Source organism: Etheostoma cragini, chromosome 9 (genome assembly GCF_013103735.1).
Source record: "Etheostoma cragini isolate CJK2018 chromosome 9, CSU_Ecrag_1.0, whole genome shotgun sequence".
NCBI lineage: Eukaryota > Metazoa > Chordata > Actinopteri > Perciformes > Percidae > Etheostoma > Etheostoma cragini.
The window spans coordinates 13076182-13098495 of NC_048415.1; the positions used below are offsets into that span (position 1 = coordinate 13076182).

Here is a 22314-nt window from a genome sequence, read left to right on the forward strand (position 1 = left end):
ACACACACACACACACACACACACACACACACACACACACACACACACACACACACACACACACACACACCTCCTTGAACATCCTTATTCTTTTGCTCCTTCTCTCTTACACATGCTCAGTAACCACATCGGCCTCGTACCCCATAAAAATGTGTCAAGCTACATTTGTCTCTTAAAGTCTCGCCCCAAACAGCCCCGTCAGCAGAGATGTAGAAAGAATCCAAAAGAGTTTTAATTAGCCGTGTAACCATGCCTGGAAGGTTGTGCACCGGAAATCCCAACCTCACCGGTACAGTAAGCATGCCATGTCGCAACACATGGCGTCTTTGTCTTCCAGCTAATTTCCAACAGAAGCACAAAGTAGAAAGGGAGAGGGGAAAAAACAATGGGAATAGAAGGGAGAGAGAGGATGCAAAGGGGGAAAACCGCTGTTTCTGCTTGCTGCTTACCATCTTCGTTGATTTGAGGGCTCGTATCAAAATTCCAAACAGAGGAGGGCAGAGCACCGTGTCCTCACTTTGCCCAAATCTTGTCAGAAGTGTTCTTCAGCTCGGCTCTGAGGTGTTTGTTCCAAAACAACATTGGCTTTTTCTGTGATAAAGAAAACATTGCAATGGTGATGCAACAAAGCAGGTGGGGAGGGTAAAGAGCAAACATTATAATTCATGTAATCTACATGTTGGGAATAGCTAGCTGCATGTGGTACAGTATGGGCGAGATTTACTTGAATTGTATTGAGCATGTCAGATGGCGCATGTCCATCCTGCCTAGACCTGGTAACCTCTCGTTATATTTTTAATGTTCCCCGGTGGGACTCCAATGGGTGTTGTAGCTCCATCTGCAGCTTTCTCCGGCTGCTCTCAGCAACACAAAGAGTGGCCCGGACCCATCCTAACAGCAGCCAACCAGAATTACATTTTCTTGCCATGAGGAGCGCCAACAAATAACTACACAAATTTGATTTTAGAGACCTGTAGAGAGTTTTTATAGGTCTGCTTTCCACCCCCCCCCCCCCCCCCCCCCCCCCCCCCCCCCCCCCCCCCCACACACACACACACACACACACCCCATATCACAGACTCAAAATCGTCTCTGTTGTGTTTATTAGTATGTTTTTACAAATTAGTATTAATTGGGGCTGTGTTTGTTGTTGCTGTTGCTCAGGCCCTGTGTATGCCTTTTTTGGCAGAGGATTGTCTGACTGTTAACATAACAATGCTAGGGCTGATTAGTCTTGAATGCAGCACAGACGGCAGATCTCTATCTCGGGTGATATAGCAGTAAAATCATGAGAGAGCGAGAGAGAGAGAGAGAGGAACTGTTTCAAATCTTCCCATCTACAAAGGTTATTTTCTGAATAGAAAGTCTCAGCATAAAACCGCATGTTTTTCCTTGAATAGGAATATGCGTAGCCACAAACAGAAAGCATATGGATGTATTTATGGCAGGGCTTTGTTCTTGCAGTGTTCAATGTGTAACGTTGAGACTTTAAAAGTCTCTTTTCATGTCTTGTTTTTTTTTTCTTCTTTCCCCCGCGTTTTTTCAAAAAGGCATTTTATTCTGCGAGAATGGAATTACAAGGTATATTACAAGTAAACGCGAGTATAATTTGTGGCAATTACACCTTATAAACCAAGTTGTTGCTCGATAGTGCTCCGGCACTCTTGCAGATTTCCTGCGGTTATGGGAATGCGGAACATTTGTGATTTAAAAAGAACTGGGGAAAAAAAGGAATGAGACTCAACTTTTGGGGTGGAAAAAAAGAGCTAAACGCGCTCACTGTGGACAACAAAACTCTGCAGCAGTCAAAGTTGGTCCGTATTGACGTGTCAGTGAGAAATTTGATTTTGTGAACAACTCCAAAGTTGTTTCTTCGCCCATTAATCACACGTCCCCTGAGAAGGGAACTCAGTGGAGCACAGGGCCCTCTCTGTGCTGCCACGACAGACTGAAAGCCAAACCCAGCGTTCTTGAACAATAGATACCCCAACGTGACACCATTTTGTTACAGTGTGAGTGTTTGTGTGAGGGGGCAGGACGGATTCTTGAAAGTACAGTGACACCTAAAGGCCTAATCCTATAGGCCCTCTTTGTATCTCTTTCTCTCTCTCTTTCTCTCTCACACACACACTCAAGTCAAGGACATGGTGAAATTTGGAGAAAAACTGATGAGTTTTCACTTTTACTGCACTTGATAGTTCCAAGAGCTTGTACAGGGCATCAAATTCCTCTCCTAATGACATGCCTGGGGCTGCCTGCAGGAAAAATGGCATTTTCATCTTCCAACCTGAGCAGCTGATTGGTCATTGGGTGGGAGAGCCCAAAAAATGGATGCTGGGCTTTTTTAATAAATGTTAGTGCAATTGCAATGTGCTGTGTGGGTCCTGTTTTTGTGACCTCAAACCACTCATTTCTTTTGTCTTTTCTTGTTTTGTTTTGTTTTGTTTCTTTGTGTTTTTCTAACGTCGGGGCAATGTGAAGGTCAGGTCAAGTGCTTTTTGCGTGTGTATTTGGACATAGTTTTTGCACAATACGCACAGGAAATGCACCGGAATAAATAAGTATACCTCTAACATGTAATTTATTATCAACATGTAGTTTATTTACTAATGTAACGTGACATAAAGTCACAGTTGAACAGCCGAGAAGCGTTACTAAAGAAGGTAAATATCATTACAATTAGGATTTTTTTCTAGGGTTTTTATTTATTTTCTTAATTTTAATTATTGACATATTCTTGGTTGTGATGTCTTAATATGACCAAGTGAAGGCCATATTTTATCTACATCTTTATTTCCATCTACATTACTGCTAATGGTGTTATTTTGTTTCCAACTGAGTCTACATTACAGTACAGATCCCCTCGCACAGGGCACACACACAAACACACATTCCCCAGATGAACAGTACCACTGTAGTGGTGAGATCACTGGGCATCCCTTTGATCTTGCCTCGTCTCTTGTGTCTGCTTTCACGGCCAGCTCTGCATGCAGAGCCCGTTTTTAATATGGCAGCGCACCCTGGGTCCCAGAGTAACAATAAACTTTACCTTCAACTGTCAGCAGGTCTTAATCACTGGGATTACTGCTGCACTAAATGTTGGATTCCTGTTAATATTCCTGCTGGTGAAAAGGGTAAACAGACCCAAAGAGATAAATATCGCCCACCCCTCAACAGAAATATCCTTTGGAATTCACAATCTCATTTTCATCACTTGCAAATATGGCGCTGAAGTCAAGAAGGGGAAAGAAAAAGCCCCAGTTTCAATGAATGTGAACAATGGAATTCTTTTTCGGCGGTGGGCTTTTCCCCCCACAAATGTACAATCGGTCATTCTCAAAGAGCCTTCAGCAGAGCTGTTATTTGCGGTCCCGTGAGGTACCGTAGCTGGAGCTCACCAAGCCAACTAATGCAGCTCGGAGGTCTACAAATGGCAGGCAGCGAGCGCCTTTACGGGCAAAATAGGTTTAGATATCCATTTAGTTTAGTTTCCCTGCTGAATGAAGAGAAAACGAGGAAGATATTACCAAAACAAAAAGTATTATTAATATTATTATTATTATTTATATATATATATATATATACATACATACAATTATATATTTTTAAATTATAATTATGGTTATCATTTTAAAATCGTAAACGCAAGAGTAGTAAAAATGTTTTTCAAAAATATATTACTGTATATAATAGTACATGACTACGGCCCATCTGTATTTCTATTATACTGTGTGTAGTTTTTTTTAACAATACAGTGTCATTCTTATACAGCAATGTTTTAATTAAATATATTTCTATTATTTAAAAAAAAAAATGGATATCTAGTACTTTCAATGTCAAAATTGCATCTCATGTAGATTTTCCTTATATTCTCCCCAACAAGCAAAATATTTGAAATGAGCACAAACCTAATTTGACAAAAGTCAGTGTCATCCATATATTCACACACCCTAAGAATGGCTCCTAGTGGAGTGGAGCGTGCTGTTTCAGAAGCTAAATCTGTGCTCTGCTGGGTCCAAATATTTTACCATAGCTTAGCTGCCCCACTAAAATCTGCACTTGTGTGCACTCCATTGCCCATTCATCTTGCTTTGAAAACACCACTGGATTAGAGGCCGTTGTCTCAGGACTCGGGGAACACGAGTCTCATGTCTGTGTCATGTTGTGGGAAGAGAGAGAGAGAGAGATTTAAACAATTTAAGAGTACAGTCTCTTCAGGGACGAGCCACTGCAGGCTCTGAAAGGTTGGGCTTGTGAACAAGTGTTCATGCATTTTCAACAGTGATATCAGTCAGAGGAAATGCAATTCAGGTTGGTTTGAAATAATACATTATGTAACAAGGGGCAGCCATTCATTTGGATTGTGCTGTATAGTCAATGTTTAGGTTGTGCATGGCTGCTCTGTGGTTACATGAGAAAAATGGCTTTGTGTGCATTTGGATTTATTTTTTTCTCTCACTTTTTCCATCTTCATTCATCCAATAGTATTCCATGGAAGTGACCCTACCTCATATTGTTCTAGCACTCCAAAACAGATTTGAATGTATGAATAAACCCATGCAATCACATGACTGCGAGATACCCAGAACTATAACCACATGCATGTTTTCATAAATAACTCGTGTTTAGCTTGAGAAGCAGGTTTTTCTCACACATTTGTCTTTTGTTAAGCGAATACTACAGGCGGAGATGTTTCTCATCCCCCGGTTCCTTTTAGGTAATTAAATTGCTATGAATCCTGCTATCACAGTGTTAGCTCCACGGTTCTATATGATCGCAGTCTTTATTGAAATGATTTCCATGGGTGTTTGTCTCACTCCTGGCTCTGTGTCAGGCGTTTCAGAGGAGAGTCAGAAGGATAGAGGCGGGGATAGACAGACGGGTGGAGGGGGGGGGGGGGAAGAGAATATGAAATTGATTAGTTTGGTGGGATGGAAAATAAAGACTTCATCAGGATCACTTTGTGCGGCCCCACAATCAGCTGTAAAACAATACAGCCTCCCTAATGAGGACAGAGAGGCAGGGACTGTGCATGCATCTGTGTACCTGCATGATATTTATGTGTCTGCTTGTTTTGTGCCACTGAAATGAAAGTGAAAGGGATCAGAAAGAGAGTACGTATGGAGAGGGTACGTGTCACATTCCCTCATATCCTCCACAAGAGTTTTCCTGTATCACAAAGTCTGCATCCCCCTTCCTCCATCCTTCACGCAAAGATCCAATTAAATCTTTAAAATTCTTACTTGAGTGCTGTTGAATTTTTTTTTTTTTACATTTGTGGTAAAAGACGGTAAAAGTGGTGACGGATTATTTTAACAGAGAAATACAACCATTTTATTCGTAACAAACACCATTAATGGACAACCACACACACTAAATAGACCAACCATTGTATAGATTTACACATTGTGGTTTCAAGCAAAGTTTTAATTTTTTATACTTTTTAACAAAAATGATAAAATTTTTACAATTAATAATACATTTCCAATCAGCTGTACCTAATAAAAAAAAATTGTCTAAATAAAAAGATGGTGACAATAATTGAAGCTTCTAAAAAATGTTTTTTCTTTTTATTAAATTAACTTAGTGTCCGATCTAGATCTCTGTACTCTGTACTGTAAGCTTTTGTAGTAATTGATTTGATCTAGTCCACTGAATACAGCAATAGTGTGCCAAACATTCTTAACTATTGCACTACTTTTATACTGTGTGAGCACTGTAATTTCCATTTTTATGGATGAAATAAACTTGACTTGACTTGACTACTACTATTAAAATATGTATAAAATGAGGTTCTCACTTTAAATGTTTAAATGTTCTTTAAGATCAATAGAAAAACAGTCAGAGAAAACAAATGGTCTGTATTTCTGTCATGACACAGTAAGGCAGTTGTGCACGTTCCTCCTCCAAATCATGACAGGTTAACATTCTGTATTCAGCCATGTAGGTTCTGCCACGAGAACATTACCGGCAGAGCTGCTCGGTATACCTGAAAACCCACTGAAATACTTCCAATAATACAGCATGGAATGCATGACGCAGATACAAACATGTTAAACACTGAAGCAATAATAGACATTTTTAGGGAAAAAGACAATAATGCTCTTGCTGTGCATAAAACATTAAAAAAAAAAAAAAAAAAAAACTTAAAGAGAAATCACTGAAAAACTTGCTGAAAAAGATAATGTATTCTCAATTTTCTAAATTTGCCTCTCTTTAGCTCATCATCAGGGTGCCAATAATGCTGCAAGGCACTATATTTATAACACTTCAATTCACAAGACCATCATTTAAAGGCTAATTGTGAAGTTCTTATTACCAACATTATGGACAGTTGTGAGATTCATTAAACTCAAGTCTCCAAACAAGAGGGGAAGAAACGCACCAAACTGGGCCACGTTGCAACAGCCAATCAACACAGAGCACCGATAGGCAGGCGGCCTATCAGGAGCCTGCTGCCTGTCATGCTGACGAATCACTCAAAACTTTTTTTTCTCTCTTCATTCTCCCCTCCTTATTTATCTCCATGCTGAAATTCTGTATTCTGACTGAATGTGAGAATGACTGTATTGCCACAGTGTTACTCTAACACTCTCCCCTCCCCTGGTTATTTTAGTATGGTGGAGAAACTGTGGCTGACTCCTGGAAGAAACCCTCTGGCGGCTGCTATTTATAGGGACGGGACACAGTAACATTTGCATCTGGAGCTTATAAGAGACTGAGAGAGAAGCATGAAGAATACAGTAAATTTTTGAAATAAATAATTTATCCTGTAACCCAAGTCATTTATTTCCAGGACAAATAAAGGAAGAAAGGGAAGAAAAAAAGGGGGAAGCAGGCAGGAGTGTAAGAGACACTTTGTCCAGATTCTCTTTTTCTTGCCCATGAGTGAAAAAACCCATCTTGAAATAAGACAGGCTGACCCAAATTGAATTAAATCGATTTGGAGTCTCCTGAGCCTGCTTTTTCCACAGTGTATACAGTATTTTCCTCCATTTCCTGTGACAGGGTCGTGAGTTGTATGCATTACTCAGCTCCTTATAAAAATACTCCGGAGCTCTGTTATTGATTCTTGAGCTTCAATAATTGAGCCGGCAATGCAGAACGATGACGTCCTCATTGTTCCCATTTGTACCGTTGGAAGTGTGTCTCCCTTAGGGCCTGCTCATTGGGAAAGAGCAGCAACCTGTATGTACTGTACAGAGTGAATGAGTGACGTTCACCATGGCATCAGCACAATGTGTACGGTTTCTCACTACGACCTACAAGATGTGATTGACTATTCAAAATACAAATACATATTCAAATTGTACATGAAGCACTGCCGCAGCTGTCTGTCCTACGTGTTCTCGCATGGGCCTGGGCCTCTGCTCTCTAAACGATGTTCAGCTCCCTACAAAGTCTGTGTTACGTCCAATTGAGAGCTATTGGTACTGGAGGGTGGAAAAAGTAGCCTGGTTGTTGCTACATCAAAGCAATAATAATGTCATCACAACTCCAATTTTGTTTTGATTTACGACGTTCATCTAGGATGCAATTTTGCTATTTCCAATCCAAAAGAGATCTCTCTCTCTCTCTCTCTCTCTCTTTCTCTCTCTCTTTCTCTCTTTGTCTCTCTTAGAACCCGTGTACGAGGGGTGGGGGCAGCTGAGCACTCATGCACACACGTTGCTGTGTGTGCGCATATACACACACGAAAACCCTTTTGTAATGATGACGAAGAAAACTAAACATTCAAAAGTCTGGTTTCACTTGACTATAACTGATGCTGACACATAATCCTTGTTGCCAGAAGTACAACCAGTATATTGTATGTAAGGGCGGAAACACAAGTAATCTTTCAAATCATTTCAGTAAAGTCCATCATATACAGACGGAGAAATCCCCAGTTTTTGACCATCTAGCTAGTCCATCTGTTAATGCCCCAGGTATACTGTATGCTAGCAGCCTGGAGCCCACACACGGAGTTAAGTAAATTATATGACAACATGATTTAATGATTATAAGTAATGATTGTTGTGGGCGCGTTCATAAATTGAATCTGAAATGGTCAGAAAATGTAATGGTAGTTAGCTGCAGTGAACACTATAACCCAGGGGAGGTCCCGACTTCAGCCAGAGAAGGCAAACATGTTGATCTTTTCTGCAGAAGAACCACTAAGAACTGTAAGAACTGCCTTTTGCAACCTATCGCCATGTGTCACCCAAGTCAAATAAAGATGCTAAAAAAAAAAGGCAGTTTCCTTTGCAATAAAAATTTTCATTTTATTTATTTTACATTTTTATAATCTGCTCAAAACAATTTTGTAGTTTGCTACTCAAGAAAGTCACACTAATACACTCAAGAAAGACTAATTGATAGACACTATATGTGACAAAACAAAGGAGCGTCACTTTTGTTGTTAATTTGTTTATTTTTTCCCTTAAAAAAATAATGTTAAAGTAACGTATTGATAAGCAGTACCGGTAAGAGTTGTAATACATTTATATAATAATTTATATAATAAAATCTTAATGAAACCCATCCTTATATATATGCTGTACCTGACAAGTAGTTATGTCCCTTGTTGTATTGGTTTGCCCTCTTTTGGACATAATGCTCAAAAGTAGATATTCGAATATACTCAAACCATTTTTTTTACATAAGGAATATTCAAACACACACACAAAAACACCAACAACAGGAGAGACTGAGCAAGAGAGTGTGTGTGTAGGACCTCTTTATATGACACGCACAACCCCCAAAACATCCAAGTGACCATTTCTGGAGGATACTTTGGCACGTTACGGTGCACAGACACATTAAGACAGCATAATTAAAGAGCAGCGTTGAAGTGTGAAAGGAGTTGTGTTCTCAAGGCTTTCAAATGAGCCCATTCACATTGCCGTTGTTGTCACAATTTTTTGGGAATGGGGGCTTAAGATATAAATATGTTAATTTGTGTTTACCCCCATTCACCGCAAGGGCATGGGCGCATTGAGTGTGGTGGAGCACGCAGTTGTGTTGGAAGGGGGCTGAATGGGGAGAGAGTTGAGGCAGAGGGAGAAGTGGGGATAAAAAGATGGAAGGGGGGGAGTGGCGTATACATTATTAACTACGACTTCATCACATGTTCCCAGTTTCTTGGGGACTTATTATTCCGAGGCGCTTTAATGAATAACAAGAAGAGAGGGCAGAGGGAGAGAAAGGGAGTGATTGATGAAGCGAGTGCAGACACCGCCACCAACTGGCTTGCTCCAGTACTGCTCCACAAACATAAATACCAGGGAGATACACTGTTTGTAAAAATAGGCACAAAGGGCAACAACCTCTAAAGTGTCCCATGTATTAGCATTTGACAAGGTCTCTGCCTGCCACGCTGCATATAGATTGGGATTTTCTTTGTCAAGGATACCTGTCAAGCGGACGCATGACAGCCAGATTTCATGAGCTCTGCGCAACGGCGAGGTTGGACATCGAGGCAGGCAGTCTGTAAAGCCTCCCAGCGGGTGTGTGTACGCAGTTGTGTGTGTGTGTGTGTGTGTGTGTGTGTGTTTGTGTGTGCCGAAGAGGGAAAGAAAGTATAGTTGAGTTGAGGCAAGTCTTTGTGCATGAGTGTGTTTGTGTTTGCAGGTGTGTGTGCCTGTGTCTGTACGTGTTTGTGTGATTGCTAAAGAAAATTGGAGGGTAAGATTCGCTGTATCCAAGGTGACCGCTGCTTCTTTTTCTTCTGAGAGTGGGTGGGGGCATTTTGGATCGCCAGCGTCCTACATTCCAAAAGTTTATATTCACACACAAGAAATGGACATTTCTTTTTTAGTTTCCTGCCATATTACTCACTGTCCACCGGTCAGTACATATAGAGAAAGGGACATTACGCAGAGCATGTTTAAAGCAAGTGAATGAATGAATGAATAACTTTCTCTTATAACTTGTCTTAGTGTCTATAGTGTGATCTTGGATGTGTTTGATAGTACGAGTGTCCTCCATTTTGAAAGCTAGACATAAACTCTATAAAAGAGTTGCTACTAAGCAGCCTCTGCTCGCTGCAGGGTCTCAGAAAGAAGAACGAAGGGAGATTGAGTGAGCGGGGGAGACTGTGAGGACCTTTCGGGGATATCAGAGGTTGTCAGGTCCGTTTACAGAGTGGTTGGATTCAGGCCGGTGTGCTCCCTGCTGCTGTCTTTCATTTTGACTCTGAGGAAAAGTGCAGCATGTGTAGAGGATCATTGCAGGGGAACTCATAAGAGAAGAACAGCTTTTTCACTTTGACCTAATCCTTTCATCTGTCCAGTGCCCAGACTTTCCTCTTCTCATTTTAACCTAGAGCTCTTCCTGACGTTTATCCATACATATAATATATTGCGGCTGATGGCACACACCACATGTATGCCACAGGACTGTCTAAAACCATCCGCTGTCCTTTAAAATAAAGTGTTTTCTCATTAATAAATAAATATAATAATCACTGTCACGGGTCACTGAGTAATAAAGTTTCAATCAATGTATTGGTTCATTTATTGTTGCCCAACCAACAGGAGCTTAGACAGATTTGTACTGCAGTTTTGTTACAGTGTTCCCAGTGTTCTTTCAAGTTTTGGATATAATGCTCGGTACAATGTCACCTTTTCAAGCATTACAAAATAAGCTTTTCGCGTAAAACGTCTGTGCTAAGTTGAAGTAATTATGCAATGATTATTAATAAATTGAACATGAATGGTGAATAACCAGTTACATGTTACAATACATGGCCATTTTAACCTGCAACTATTTTAATTCTTTTTTTAATAACGCGCAGTTGTTTCATCTTCTTAGTAATGACGATGTTCTGCTTTTGAGTGTTTTTGGTTTTTGGATTGACAGTTGGACAAAACAAGCAACAACTTATATTTAAGGAAATTGTGATATTTTTCCCCCACCATTTTCTGATATTTTATAGCCCTCACAATTAACCAAGCAACAAATAGGCATATCACTGGAAAGAAAATGATTAGTTTCAGCCCTTCCTGAAAACAACCCATCAAATAGCCAGTCACTTAGTCTCCAGACAGACCATAAAGAAATGTTACACTTGGTGGCAAAATACGCAATCCAAACACCGGTAGTGTTTGCGTTGAGGAATGATGATAAATGAAATTACAGGGTGCATTAATAGGGTTTCAGTGTGTTCTCTGTCGTCGTCTCAGTTTGGATGCCACTCCGGATCAGAAGCAATGTCAATGGCAGACGTTAGTGAAAGGTGACGTCTTGTCAAAACTTGAATACGCGCCGGTCAGTAATGGCTGTAAACTTCGACAGTCAGTCTCCCACAAATGACCACAGTCTGGCCTGGTCCTCGTCATCTTTATTTTGTAACTCTAACCCCATCTGCAGCTGTTTTCGCAGCCCTTTGATTTTTCTTTTACTTCCCAACAATCAGGCCAACTGGTAGTGTGTTGCACAAAAGGCTGCTACTTGTCTTCTCTGATGTGTGACAGCTTAACTGTTTCTCTGCTTGGCAAAGACTGAGTGCAGCAAACAAGCAGCAAAGTCCCAGGGATTCAGCTGGTGACTACCGAGAGCCAGACTTCATAGACGTGGCTAACCGTGTTTATTTCAAGGGGTCAGAGGTTACTCATTGCCTAATAACCTCAGGCGGGGCACGCTGTCGCGCCTGGCTGCAGAGAAAAGGCAGTGGCGGACAAGAACGGCTGTCGCACTTGTTTCCTCAGAAGAAGAAAGGAGGGGAATGAGTAGAATTTGAGTTTAAGAGTTTTGGGAATTAGGAGAGTCTACACCTGTAACCCGTTACTCAAAGCCTGTCATCACCGATCTCAGCCATTCATCATGTTTGCAAAATCATTAATCTCATTCCTCCCCAGGAGCAACTGGTTGCAGATGGGATCCATCTCTGTCTTGTTCTGCTAAGCAATACCTTCATCTGTTGCATCTTGGTGCTGAGGCAGCTTACATCCATGGTGACAAGTTACAATCTATAATTAAAGCATGTAGTCACTCTTTTAAAAACTCCTCTCTTTTGTCCCTAGGTTGTAGCATGCACTGGCAATAAGCAGTGACATATAAATGTATCAGAGGGTTCTCCATATGATAAAAACCAGTATGAGTTCACACGCAGCGTCAAGACTAAATAATCTATCATGTTGTCGTACAAGATCAGACAAAAAGACACTCGCACAAAGCAGAAAGCAATGGGTTTGTACACTGGCTGCAGCAGAGGTAATCTCCAAAGACCTGGCTTTATTGCCTCTCTCAGCCCTATAATGATGTAAGGACTCTGGGCTGCTTTGGGTTTGTTGCGCTCCAGCTCCCCAGTCAGCCTCCATTTGGCTTTGGGGAAGAAGCTTATATTGGCTAGACTGCAGTGAAACGTCCCCTAACAGGTTAAACTTCAGTTTACACTGCAGACACACACAAAATATGCAAGCACAAACACATGCAATGAGATGCACACTCAAGATAAATCTGAATTTTCCCCCCACACATTCACAAATTATATATTATGTGTATACAGGCATTTACACAAATGTTAAAACTCAATGACAAACCGTTTTCCCTTTTTGTTTTCCCTCAACTTGCCTTAAAGTTGAAAAAAATAAAATGCAAAGTTCTGTGGGTGTAAACTTTAACTTTGGTCTTAATTTTCTTTCTGTGTTTCTCTGACCATTGTTTCCCGAGGTTATGACAACTCTGCACTTTACCAAAGTAATTGCTGAGATCTGGCAGTCAGATGACCAGACAGGTTGAAACCAAGCAAGCTACAATTCACATAAAAAATGTAGAGTTCACCTTCATTTTTTCTTCCATTTCTTTTTTTGTTTTTATCCAGGGAGCTTGTTTAAACCCTTTCTGATCATCTGACTGCTCATGTTCTTGTCCTGTCAAACTTGTTTTTAATTATGTCACCGTGTTCCCAGGTCTCCGCAATTAACTTTGGAATGATGTCCAAATCTTCGAAAAATAAGACCCCAGGTTTAGAAACTGGAATTTCCTTTCAATAACATTGTGAGGACAGAGTGGGGTGCAAAGGTGTACATGTTACTTTTGCCAAACAACATAAAATGAATGACGCAATTACTTAAAAGGTACTGCACATCCCTCTCCAAAATTACACATCTGTGACCATGTTTTGTCTGTGTGTGGCCGCTTGTTCTTTTGCTCTCCTCTGAATTTATCATGTCACATAAACTCATAGTAGTTAAACTCTTCAGGGGGCCTTTTTAAGAGCTGTTCACTCTTACACACACACACACACACACACACACACACACACACACACACACACACACACACACACACACACACACACACCCATGCCCTGTTTCTAGGGTTCAACAGTTCACATGGTCACTTTGTGAACTATCCTTCAACCTCCGTTAGACATCAGTGGTCCCTCTACTCTCCAGAGCAGGAGAAGACTAAAATGAAATAATAAATATCCGCAGTATGGCTCCCACTTGCGCGCTAGGCCACTCTGACCCCTCTCAGGACCTTCTGAACCAGGCAGGAAGAGCCAGCGACGGGAAGGGAGCAGGAGGATGTTGGGGAGGGAGGTCTGTACACTGCTCAGGTGACCCAGGAAATGCCTGCAAAAGGCTGGGGACCATATGATTGTTTCAATGGGGCCGTATAATTCAGCATTGGCCAACAGAAAAGCTGGAGCCTTAGCTGAGCTGGGGTGAGCCAAGCTAAGCCAGGCAGCTGGCAGAGATCACAGAAAATATGTTTGTGTGCTCTGGACACAGCAGGTCAGGAGGGCTGAGATCCAGGAGGGAGAGAGAGAGAGAGATGGACGAGGCAATAAAATAAGTAGATAAAAGGAAAATAAACTAAAGGGAAAGGCAAAAGAAGGGGGACTTGAAGCAACTAAGATCAATAATTTCTGCGATGTGCACTTTCTGTTTAGTGTATGCTTAGTTTTTTTGTGTGAAACTGAACAAAAAACTATTATTCAGGAAGTAGAAACGAAGGCATGATTTCTAAAACTGTGAAGGAAATCTATGAAGCCTTGCAGAACTTGAAACATTCCCCACAACATCTTATTCTCATTCATCCACTTCTCCTAAAGTATATTATCTTTAACAAGTGATATATGTCGACTCTTTTTTGATCCTCCTAATGTGTCCTTGACCCCAAACAGGACACCGTAGGAGTGACGTCTACAGGCCCAGATACTGCAGTCTGTGAAAACACGGTGTGGGCGAACCCCCTCTCTCCTAGGGCTTGAGTTCAGAGGTGTTATAACATGAGAGGACAGCGGGATTAGGGAAAAAAAAAAAACTACAGCTGTGGCTGGAGTGTGTGTGAGTGAGAAAGGATACAAAAGATTACTGGATGGGTGGTAGATTGAAGGATGGAAAGATTGTTTTTGAGACGACATTGTGGGCACGGAGGTTTATCGTACCCTTACACATGTGCGTGTACATACGGAGGGGCAACAGGTTAGTCGCCTGCAAACACAAGATGACTGTAATTTACTGGGCAGGTTTCAGTCATAAATGTGTGGAAGTTTAAATGTACAGTACATCTGGGTGTTGATGAGGGCGATCGGGCGCAGGTCACCTTCACTGGATGAATACAGATATTCGTAAACATCTAAACTATATTTGAAGTCAAAGAAAATGTACATGAATGTGTGGATTTACACTACTTGTGAGCAAACCCGCACGGGGTTAAGGAGCACCTCAGACAGAGTGTAAATATGGTTGCAGCAGCATGAGAAGAAGAATTTTTGAAAACCTACTTGATTTACACCAAGTATGTCCTGCAAGCTAAAATACCACTTACTTTCATAGAGGTTGTGTCTACGTGCTGATAGCACATGGATTGGAATAATTAAAAGAAAAATTTAAACGCATGGAAAAATTCATCAGGCAGCAGAAAACATGGCAGCAGCGTCAAGTAGTCCACCACATCCATGAACTGAATCCAAACCCAGCTGTTTGCCAAAACTCACGCCAGGAACCAAATATCCAGCTATTTCACTTACAGAGCTGACAACAACCAACATCCAATCATCAGAAGCAGAAGCACTGATGAATTGATGCTACAAAGTGGTGTAATTCATGCATAAGAAAAACAGTTTTTCTCGCCTGGCATCATAATGCAGATTTATGAGAACATTTGATATTTTACTAAACTAACAAGAATAGTTTGATCACATTTGTAATCAGTGATTAAAGCTGTTAAGCATTTTCTCACTGCTACTACAGTACCGGTCTGTTTTCTTACTGTATCTGTCTTGTCCTCTGTCTCTTCCTCCATGATGCATCCAGGGACAGGCTTCAGTACCGCACATTTCTAAACAGCCTGTCTATGGGGGGGTTCGTTTGTTTTACTGTCCCAGCAGGAGGGCTGATGGGAGTCAACCGGGGTCATGGCAGGCTGAGACTTCATAGCAGCACTTTGACAGAGGGGCGTAGCCTCTTCAGACCCCACAGATTGCTGGTTCAATAACGGCGCCAAGCACCGCTCTCGGGGAGTTAGTATACCCTTTATAGAGGACAACTTTAATCAACCATGGTTGAGCAGTTTGTGTTATTGTTTTAAAGGAGTAGTAAGTCATTTCTTTTTCTAGACTGTCAGTTTTTTATCTAGGTGTGCAGTGAAAGCAGTCGGTCATAAAACTTTCCTCAGCTTTTCACCATTTATGGCCTCCATACGGGAAATCGAGAAAAATTTGATTAAGCTAGTTTTTAATTTGAAGGTTAAACGTGAAAGTTTCCTGTTCCATATGGAGAATGGTAATAGCAAGATGAGGATGTTATTAAAAATCCAAGCAGCACGCCACTTTGGCATAGATGAAGTTACCTTTTTTGTGTTGGGGGATGTATTGAGGCCAGAGTTTTTACCCACCATTGTCGACGTCTTAAATTGTGATGTCCCGCCCCTGGAGGATGCGTGAGAGGAGTTTACGGGCATGGCGAACAGCTCTTGGCAGATGTGAGCAGCTGGGCTCTGCAGAAGGGCTACTTAAAGAGGCCTTACAGGTGCTGTAATGAGCAGGTTTTTAAAATCCCCCCGCCGCCTCGCTCCTAATCAGCCTCGGGGCTATTTTTACCAACCCCTACGGGCCCCTCGGGCTCATCCACTTTGAGTTGCACTGAGAGGGCACGTTGTTCTCACTGAAACACACACACAGAAACACAGTGACACAGCACACACTCATGTACATGCAAATTCAGTACACACCCACACTATCACACATTGAGACACACATTCCCATCTAATATGAAGCCACAGGCAAGACAGTAGTCACATGCCTCCACTGTGTCGGAGCTCTTAGAGGTTTGGGTTCGGGGTTTAAAGTTTTGTCTGACAAGTAGTAAAGATTTAACTTCTATCTACTCTATCTTCTAATCTATTAGTTGTCAATTTTGAAATTAATTGCCAACTATTTTGATAATCGCTTATTCGGGTTCAGTCATTTTTTAAGACAAAAGTAAAACAAAAACCTTTGATTACAGCTTCTTAAATGTGAACATATTCTACTTTCTTCTCTCCTCTATGACAGTCACAACATATAAGGATGTCATCCACATTTTTCATCATTTTCTGACATTTTATAGACCCAACAACTAATCGATTAATCGAGACAATATTCAACAGATTAATCGACTATGAAAATAATCATTAGTTGCAGTCCTAATCTCTCGAGGCACTGAAAAAAATCTCAAAGGAAACAAAATGTTGATTGAATGCAGTAATACATTTCATGTAAAGATTTCAGATTTAGAATTCAGGAGACTTAATAGTGTTGCACATTAGGTGGAATTGTTTTGGGTGTATCTGGCGTAGATAGTTGGGTGACTTCCAAGGCTTAAATTTACAGTAGGTAGCAAGCAGTGTTGTCCATCTAATAAAGGCATTCAATAGCAAAAACATCCATTAAAGAAGTCACAGGACATTGATTTACCACTGTACAATCCTGTATACTATACATACAAACGGTAAGTCCCAAGGCGCATTTGCACAAGGTTTAAACAATCACCAAGCATACATTTCTATTGTGTGTGTGTGTGTGTGTGGGTGGGTGGGTGGGTGGGTGGGTGTGTGTGTGTGTGTGTGGGTGTGTGTGGGTGTGTGTGTGAGTAAGCAGAAGCTAAAGTGTATGTTTTGTAGAAACCTGATATAGATTTAGTTCCGTTCAATTACGGATATGTGATCAGTTTTTGATGCGTTAAATCCATGCCTTTGACTTTCTTCTCAATATCAACAGTAGGTGAGGTTCATGGATGTTGTAGTATTTAAAGCCAATAGCCATACCAAAATAAAACGTGAGTTCTCTCAAAATGATTTGAAATATGTGAAGTAAATCGCTTGGATTTTGAGGATGGAAGTATTCACACATCTTTTAATTTTAAACATGACACCCCAAAGTTGGGTTATCTGCTCATAGTCTGAGGATGGCATCATCATCGGGCTACTTGTCAGGCTTTTAACTTGTGTATTCCTTCTCTCTCTCCCCCCCCCCCCCCCCCCCCCCCCCAAAAAAAAGAAACAAAAAGCACACCAAAAGCAAAAAAAAACTTTTGCTTCCCATCTGTCTCTCGGTCTGTGTGTCTCTGTGTCTATCTTGGAGATTTCTTTTTTCTACTTAAATAGGGAAACTGACGACTGCAGTGGGTTATTCACAAGGGTAGAAAGAAAGAAAGAGGATTGGGATTAATTATCCATCATTGCCTACACTTGAAGAGCGCGGTTCAATGCTTTCCTACATTAAGGGAGTTTGAAGCCCCTGAAAACCTCTGGTGATCTGTAACATTTAAATCTTTGAAATGATTGCCCAGCAAACGAATGCTCATTTTAAAATCCAAGTTAAAATCCCCGCCCCACCCCACTCCACCGCCCACCCGCCCCAACCACCTCGGTCACACATGCGCCTACTTGTAGTCTCTGATGCAGCAAACTCCCCAAACCAGGACTATTACTTCCTAGAGCTGCAGATTCTATAGCCAAAGTGCATATATTCCTCGATGACTAAAGAGAACAGAAATAGGTTATTAATCCGGTCATTCATCCTCCAGTGACAGACTCTTGCAAGAAATCTGCACCTACAGCTGATAGAGGCTCGCTCCAGAAGCTCCGGGCTATAGCTGTTCTGACACTCCTACCCACTAGCTTGGCATTCTATCTACACTCATGTCCAATGTCCCTCAAAATGTACGGGTTTAGTATGTAGCATACATTATTTGTATTTTTCATTAAAACAACAGTGTATGGTTGTCAAGAGAAATGCTTGACAGTGCTTTGAGGGTAGCTGGGCACTGTAATTTCTAGCAACCATAACTCAAACATGAGTAAATTGTGCATTTGTTGGTCTTTTTTTAACCATGGATTAATACATATTGGGTGTTTTGAGTATTTGTGGCAGCAGGACAGTGTGTCTGGGATTTACTCAAAATATTCATGGTAATGAAGGAGCATGTCATCCAGTGCAACTCATTTGCGTGTTTTTAAGCTCTATGGCAAAGAGGAATAAGCTACTCCAGGCTTTGACTATGCAGAAAATACTTAAAGGAGAATTTTGGAAAATTTTTATGTTAATCTTGATTGCTATAAATATGCGAGTACTTGCAATTGAAAAAAAGAAAAAAAAAAAAACTGAATCGGTGCTGGCAACACGTAGTAGCCGCAACTACGTGTACAAGCTTCCCCTGAGCTAAAACGGCAGTTAAAGGGTCGGGTTTTAGAGTGCCTTTGTGACTCTTAACAGACACACAATGCAAATAATATGTCTGTACAACATGAACAGGGCCCTTACGTAACATCAAGATGTGTTTTCAGACATTGTCGGCACGTCAGACACCGCCTACCAAGAGCCTTGGTCTGTCCGAGGTTTCTTCCTAAAAGGGAGTTTTTCCTTGCCACTGTCACACTTGTTGCTTGCTCTGGAGGAAAATACTAGAACTGTTGGGTCCTTGTTATGAATTGATACTGTAAATAAAACTGAATAGAAATTTAATTTGTGTATGAACGATCTGGTGTTGTTGAGTAGGATGCTTGGCAGTGTCGATCCGTGTGCTAGTTCCCTTAGCCGGGCAGGCAGCCTTCGTCCCCGCCTTCCTTGCCTCCCGCAGCCGACAACAATCCCCCGAGCGCTGGGGGATGTAGCGGGTGTCCTCCATGCCTTCTGGGACATATTGTACTTTATTTTCTACTCAAAAATAGGTAATTGCGCACTGTAGTGGTTATGACCATATCGGTAACTATGTAACTACATGGAAACGGGCTAAATATGCATGTGGCTTGCGTAGTAATAACGTCACTGCCAGCTGTAGCTCACACTTGGAGCAGCTGCCTCATCTACCTGTTGCACCTCTCTGTCTGGTTCTTTCTATGGCTTGTGAGGCGAGTTCGTCGTCTGTATTCTCGGGTTTGATCACACACAAAATGGATGAGCTACAAATACACATATTTAGCCCGTTTCCATGTAGTTACATAGTTCATGATAATACAGTGCTCAATAACCTGTTTTGAGAAGGAAATAAACTACATTTGTCGCTAAAGGCAGGCAGCTGCGGTAGGCGAGGAAGACTGGGACAAAGGCTGCCTGCCCGGCTAAGGGAACTAGCACACAGATCGACACTGCCAAGCCTCAATCACACACAAAATGGATAAGCTAGAAGTACACACGGAACTGCTGCTTGATGATTTTCACTAAAGCCTGGCTGAACCCATTTATCAATAGCAGCTAACAGCTAAACAGGCAAGCAAGCTACCCACATGCAAGATCAAGACAGGGTAGGAGAATTAAACCAATGTCTGAGTTGAAAACGCATCTTAATGTTACATAAGGCCCCTGTTTATGTTGTACAGACATATTATTTGCATTGTGTGTCTGTTAAGAGGAACAAAGGCACTCTAAAACCTGCCCCGATACTGACGTTTTAGTTCAGCGGAAGCTTGTACACGTAGCTGCAGCTACTCAGTGTTACCTTTACCGTTTTTATGTGGATTTTTTCAATCAAAAGTACTCGCATATTTATAGCAATCAAGATTAACATAAAAATTGACCGGAATACTTTCTGCATAGTCAAAGCCTGGGGTCGCTTATTCCTCTTGGAATTCTCCTTTAATAGTAGAGTCAAATCATTGTTGGTTTTGGTCTTCTAATGGTTAGTTGACAATAAGAAAAAAAAAATATATATATATAAGATGTGTAATAGAATCACCAGATTTATCCTATAGTACTTTCTCACATGTTGCATATGCCCTAGCTCTTACTTAGCTGTAATGTCACTACATTAGTAGTGTAAAATATTCAGAAACAGCAATGTTTTTAATTAATCATCTTAATTATGATGTTTCGGAGTGTGTGTGACAGGTCATTTGAAGGCTAACAGATATCCGTTATGTCTGTAATTAGCAGAGTAAAACAGCTCCAGTGTAGTTATTTTTTGTTGTTTTAAAAGATCAGCAATTAAAGTAATTATATTGATAACTATAGTGAGCTCCTTCAATGTGGAGAATGTAGATTTGAACTTTAACAAAACAAATGACTATTACAGTATCGGTATTGACCGTGTTGGATAACATATTCAGATCATTTACAGTACTTAAAGTGGCTATATGTAACTTTCAGTTTGTGTTGATTCTAGCAACCCCCCCTGTAGATTACAGAGTTAGCGTTATGGGGAGGTCATACAGTTGCGATGAATGTTTTGTTCGGACAATAAATCATTCATTTGCAATAAAAGAATAAGTTACAAACGCATTGTTGCATTTCCAGTGTTGCTTATGGTAATTTAGCCGACTCTGGATGTATAGTGAGCTAAACCGGGTATCACTGTGTCACAAAAGCATTAAGAGTTTGTTTTAACAACTAATAATAACTTTCATATCTATTTTTATATATATTTCATATACATGTATATTCATATAGCGCATTTCATGAAACCCACAGATGCTTTACACAAGTAATGTTATAGGGGAAGGAATAAAACGTCTGCATTAAATGAAATGAGGACGTAATTTAAAGGTCCAGTATGTAATATATTTACTGTAATGAATCCAAAACTGACCTCAATGCGTCATCAGATATTAAGGAAACATGCTAAGTTGAAATGATGTATTTTTCTGTTTGGCTTGCGTGTTATCAACTGCCCAGTTTGATAGCCAGGCCGGGTTGCCAGATATACCTGTAAACCCAGTGCGCCACAGCTATTGTAAGTTAGTACTTCCATGAAAGCAACAAACAAACACACAAACAGGATTAACGGAGATAGATTCTGCCTGATCTAAAAAAAACAGCTTGGAGCCCAAAAGGACGCCTTGGCTTCAGGCTAATTTATCACTGCCACAAAGGACGGGCATTTTTTTAATAATGTTAATTAATTTTATAGCTAAGGTGGTTACTTTAAAAAACAGTTGATACAGCCAGTAAATTGATCCCGACTGGTCCTGGCTAACGCCTCAATGCTAACCCTGCTAACTACTAACTACTAACTACTAACCCTAACCCCACACTGGTCCAACGGAGGAGCAGCTTCTCAAAGAGGCTCCGACAGTTTAAATGCCGCACGGACCGCTACAGGAAATCATTCCTACCACAGACAATAAAACTCTTCAACACTTCATCCCTGGTTGCTAGATGACACTCTGAGACACCACAATATTGCAATAAGGGCAACCGGAACGATTGGTTCATTTACATTTTTTAGCATACTTATATTTAAACAGTTGCACATTTAGTTTTTCCGATCTTGTATATACTTAAATATTTGTTCTCACATTCTTATATTTTATTATTATATTTTGTTATTATAATTATTATTATTTCATGTATATTGTATGTATGTATATTTTGTGTGCTGCTGTAACACTGTAATTTCCCATTTTTTGGGGATCAATAAATATCTATCTATCTATCTATCTATCTATCTACTAACGTTACCAGAGGACCAGGTAAACGGGGCATCGCTGTTGACAACGTGTAGCCTGTTCAGCGGCCATAGCTGACGATGGTGAGATATTTTAGGCCAAGAGACGGGGGCTGTAAATCGGGAAGCAATTGTTGCCGTACTTGTAAGCCAGTAACGTGTGTTCAGTCAGGTGGTAAGGACGGCAAGGTAGTGTTATTTTTAGCTACTTACTGTAATTCTAAGCCTAGAAAGTGTCTGTCCGTTCGGCGGATAGGAGGGCAAGGTTGTTGTGTTTTTAGCGGTTCCCACCGTTATTCTAAGCCAAAAAAGTGTGTCTGTCAGTTGGGTACAGACCTCCATGTAAGCAAAGGCTTGTATGACTGTCAATATAGTTAGCATCTAACATTAGCTACTCTGCTGTGCTGTAAAGTAATGTCGGCTATGTGAGAGAAGCTTCTAGCAACATTGTTGTGGA

General features: G+C 40.9%; 1 long non-coding RNA gene across 1 annotated transcript; it reads left to right on the forward strand.

Annotated features, from left to right (window-relative positions):
* Positions 1–4818: 4818 nt before the first annotated feature.
* Positions 4819–22314, forward strand: LOC117950691. The gene is made up of 3 exons (XR_004657964.1): positions 4819–4829; positions 11745–11748; positions 22232–22314. It is a non-coding gene; the product is annotated as an uncharacterized LOC117950691 (long non-coding RNA).